Source organism: Amaranthus tricolor, chromosome 1 (genome assembly GCF_026212465.1).
Source record: "Amaranthus tricolor cultivar Red isolate AtriRed21 chromosome 1, ASM2621246v1, whole genome shotgun sequence".
Lineage (NCBI taxonomy): Eukaryota > Viridiplantae > Streptophyta > Magnoliopsida > Caryophyllales > Amaranthaceae > Amaranthus > Amaranthus tricolor.
This window is the reverse complement of record NC_080047.1, coordinates 27,325,874-27,330,873: the sequence shown is the minus strand read 5'-3', so window position 1 is coordinate 27,330,873 and position 5,000 is coordinate 27,325,874.

Sequence of the window (5,000 nt, the reverse complement as noted above, 5' to 3'; positions counted from 1 at the left end):
TTTCGCAACCGGCAAAGAAAGCAGAGGCAACGATCAACAAAATCAGCAAACCAGCATTCAGAGACGATAGACGTTACTCTGAAGTGGTGGCGGGAGCTCAGAAACAGTGGGGAAGGTCGAAAGCAGATATGGCGGAAGAGCAGTCACTCTATCGAGGTGTTGGAACGAAAGCAGCAGTCATTCCGGTTTTTCGCTCAGAAAACAGCAGATATGGTCAGAAACAGTGGGGAGCGCAGAAACAGTGGGGAAAACGGACACAGACTTGCGGAGCTCAGAAACGGTGGTGGAACGAAAGCAGCAGTCACTCTATCGAGGTGTTCAAAATCAGCGGGGAAGATAAAGCAGAAATGGCTGCAAAGGAAAAAGTCATTCCGGTTTTTCGCTCGATCAACGTCACCCAGAATATGCAAACCAAATGTATGCTGCAGAGAGCCATAATTGCTGAAAATACCGACGTCTTACACCTTCCACATATTACATCGCAAATCTCTGCTTGTAAGGTAAATGAAACAGGTATATTCTCCCTATCCACTACAAAAATATTGATTGTTTTTGGTTGTGAGATGGATGCAAATAACGCTGTGGATATGGATAGCCCTTTGTGGAATATATTTGATGATATTAGAATGTGGTCTGAAGGCGAATTCTTTGATGATAGATTAGTCTGGATTGACTGTATTGGCATGCACCCTTTATGTTGCTCAAAGGAGAACTTAAAAATTATTGGCGAACTATGGGGGCCGGTCTTACATATCGATAACAAAGTACAGGGGATTGAAAGCATTACTGGGGCTCGTATCCTGATTAGGACAAAAGCACAAAACAAAATTGATAATAGAATTAGACTTCTGTATGAGCATGGTAGTTGTGATGTTTGGGTAAAGGAACACTATGGGAATTGTTCGCAAACATGCGTTTATGAGTATGACAAAATGAAAAAACCAGCCCTTGAACATGTTCAAAATTTGGGAGAAGGAACCCTACAGTGTTCGTTACAGAATACCCATGTAACCTCTTCTTATGACCCCTTGTTGCAAGACTCGTATGTAAGAATTGAGGGTGGGGAAAATTGGAGTTGGGTAGACCCCATTGTATCGAATGAGAACATCCACTGGAAAAATGTTGCATCTCCGGATTCACACCAAAATGAAACCTTCCCAATCTCGTCACCCATGAACATAAATAAGTCATCGAGACCCAGAGGCCGGCCAAGAAAATATTCGAACTCTGGTATACTAGAGACTAGAAAAACATGGGAAACGGCTCTAAGATTAGGCATTTCTGCTGATGATGAAGATGCAGTGTTATCTGGTCTTAGAAAATCCAAAAGAATTTTGATCATGGAGGAGAAGGGCGAATGACGCTTCGAAATGCACCCTAACTTGGGGATCGGATGTAGTACATGTGTTTTAAATGAATTGTCTTTTATGGAACATCCGTGGGATTGGTAAAGGTGAAAAAGCTCTGTCTATTAGATCAATTGTAAAAAGCAAAGACATTGCTTTCATGGGGTTAGTGGAAACAAAACATAGGAAACCTTTTAAATCCAGAATAAAAAGGCTATGGGGGAATGATGATTATGAATTTTGTGAAGTTTTTGCCTCAGACACAAATAGTGGTGGTCTTGTTGTTGTGTGGGATAAACATTCCTTTAATGCCTCAAATAAACATGTGGGCGATAGATGGGTATTGATAGAAGGAATCATCATCAAGAACAATTTTCAATGTTGCATAGGGGTTATCTACGGACACAATGATGGGCTAAGAAGAGTGGCAATGTTTGATGAGATTAAACAAAGGGCGAGCCATATTAACAAACCAATCCTTGTAATGGGAGACTTCAATGTAATATTACATCCAAGAGAAAGAACTGGTTCAGTCACATGTGTTCGTAGTATGAGGGAATTCTCCGAATGGATCAATGATTTACAGCTGCTTGACATTCCGCTACAGGGGATGAGATTTACTTGGCGACGGAATGAGTCAAAAAGCAAATTGGATAGAGTATTGTGTGATCATAACTGGCTGACAAATTTTCCAAATATGCTTTTGAAAGGACTCTGCAGAAGTTTCTCAGATCACAACCCGCTGCTCCTAACGATGGATGTGTGCCCAAACTGGGGCCCAAAGCCCTTCAGATGCCAGGATGCATGGTTCTTACACCCACAGTTTAGAAGCTTTCTTGTTGAGGAATGGAGAAATACCCCTGCGGTTCCACTACATACAAAGCTCAAGATCCTTAAGGCTCCCATCCGATGCTGGCGTCGACAGAAGTTTGATCTTATGGACAAGAAAATTGCAGATCTTGAAAAGGCCATACACGAGCTTGAAAAGGCAGCTGAAACAAGAACCCTTGATAATATGGAGAAAGCTAGACTTAATGCGGCAAACAGCATGCTTAGTCCTTGGCTCATTAGAAGGGAGAGATTGTGGCGACAAAGAGCTCGATCGTACGGGTTTAGCAAAAAAGATCAAAACACAAAATTCTTCCATGCAACAACACTGCTCCGCAAAAAGAAACAAGGGATCAGCAAAATAAAAATCAATGGCAATTCAGTAGAGGGCATTCTGAATATAAAACAAACAGTCAGGGAGTTTTTTGTCAATCGCTTTACTCAGGAAGAGATACCGGATTTTGATTTTGACATGGACAGCCATAAGAAAATCTCAGAAGAACAAGCAAGAAACCTAGAATTAATCCCATCCAGAGAGGAAATCAAGAAGGCAGTATGGGCTTGCGGCATCGACAAAGCTCCGGGGTTCGATGGGTTTAATTTCAGATTCATAAGAGAGATGTGGGAGGAAATGAAAGAGGAAATCTTTGAGACAATTACAAACTTCTTTAGAGTTGGTGGGTCGCTGAGGCACCTTAATGTAACATGGGTTACCTTGATCCCAAAGAAGGAAAACCCCACAGCAATCGAAGATTTCAGGCCGATCAGCATGGTTGGATCCATTTACAAAATAATTGCAAAAATCCTCTCGTCACGCCTCAAGGATGTCATAACCCCTCTCATCGATGAAACACAAAATGCTTTTGTGGGCAATAGACAGATTCTCGATGGCGTACTCATAGCGAATGAATCCTTACGATGGCTAAAGAACAACAGAATCTCAGGTGCGTTGATTAAAATAGACTTTCAAATGGCTTATGATTCTATAAACTGGGTGTTCCTTAGGAAGGTATTGGAGAAGCTTGGTTTCGGTAGAAGATGGATATCCTGGATCATGGAGTGTGTGACTTCAGCTTCAATGTCTGTTCTCCTCAATGGCTCTCCCCTGCAACCATTCAAAATGGAGAAAGGCCTCAGACAAGGTGATCCCTTATCTCCCTACCTCTTCATACTTGTCAGTGAAGCGCTTCTACATTTTCTGAAAAAGGCACACGAGCTCAATATGATTGAAGATGTTAGCATTGGGAAAACGAAGGTTAGTCTAAAGCATCTTCAATTTGCTGATGATATCCTGTTTTTTACGCCCAGAAATCCAACATGTATCATAAACTATTTTAGAATCTTAGATGTTTTTGCTCTAATGTCGGGTCTATCCATCAATTACAACAAATCCACTTTCATCTCATGGAAGGAAGAGGATTTCCCTTGGGTAAATGACATGGCAAATATGGTTGGCTGTGGACATGTACGCCCCCCTTTTTCGTATCTTGGGTTCCCCCTCGGTGCAAACTTCAATACATGTGCTGCTTGGAAGCCGATTTTAAGAAACATTGAAAACAGATTGGCATCATGGAAGGTAAAATTACTATCGAGGGCAGGTAGATTAACCCTTATCAAATGTGTGCTGAATAGCCTACCTGTCTATTTCATGAGTTTATTCAGAATGCCAAAGAAAATTGCGGCACAAATTGTAAAAATGCAGAGAAGGTTTTTCTGGGGTGGAAGCAATGAGGGTTCTACAACCCGTCCGACTGTCAAGTGGGCGAATATTGAACTACCAAAAGAACTGGGAGGACTAGGTGTGGGAAACATACTCCATAAAAACTTGATCCTACTATTCAAATGGTGGTGGCGCTTCTCAGAGACTGATAACTCACTTTGGAAAAGGATCATCAAATCAGTACATAATATACAGGGGGAGAAGGCTTCCTTGACCAACTTCAGTAAAGCAAAAACAGGTATATGGGCTAACTTGCTGACCGATGATCCGGGAACGGTCAAAGTCAGAAAAATCATTCAAGAAGGCATGAGCTTAAGGGTTGGAGATGGAACCTCAATTCTGTTCTGGCATGATAGGTGGTGCGAAATAGGAGTCTTGAAAGACATATATCCAAGACTATTTACAGTATCTCTTCAGAAGAATTGTGAAGTATGTCAAATGGGGGAATGGGTAGAAAACTCCTGGGTGTGGAATCTAGATTGGAGACGCCGTCTGTATGAGTGGGAAATGGAAGAGGTCCGTACCATGCAAATCATCATTGATCAAAATAAGCCGAAAAGGGAACTACACCAGGGGGTATTGTGGAAAAATAAGGAAGTTACTTCGTACCCTACAACAGACATTTACGCTACTCTCAATGAAACTTTGGCTCCATCAATACCGAAATCTATAATGTCAGTGGTATGGCAAAAATTTATCCCACCGAGAGCACAACTAACTGTGTGGATGGCATTCAAGGAGAGATTGAAAACAGCAGATTTCCTCGTGGAGAAAGGAGTTATTAGCGTACAAAACGCAGGCTGTCCCTTCTGCAGATCTGAACTGGAAACAAATTCTCACATTCTTTTTACTTGCAGATTTGCCTGGAGCACATGGATGGAAATGCTAAAATGGTGGAACATCTCCGCTCCGCTACACATGTCGTTCTCAAACTTTAGCTGCCAGTGGTTAGGATTGATCAACGATAGGAAGTGCAAAGATATCTGGGCTCTCTCCCTAGGCTGCGTAATTTGGTCGCTCTGGTACGAGAGAAACCAGATCAAATTCGACAGCAAATCCGCAAATTTCCATAACTTCATTACGTCGCTAAAACTAAGAATAGGATT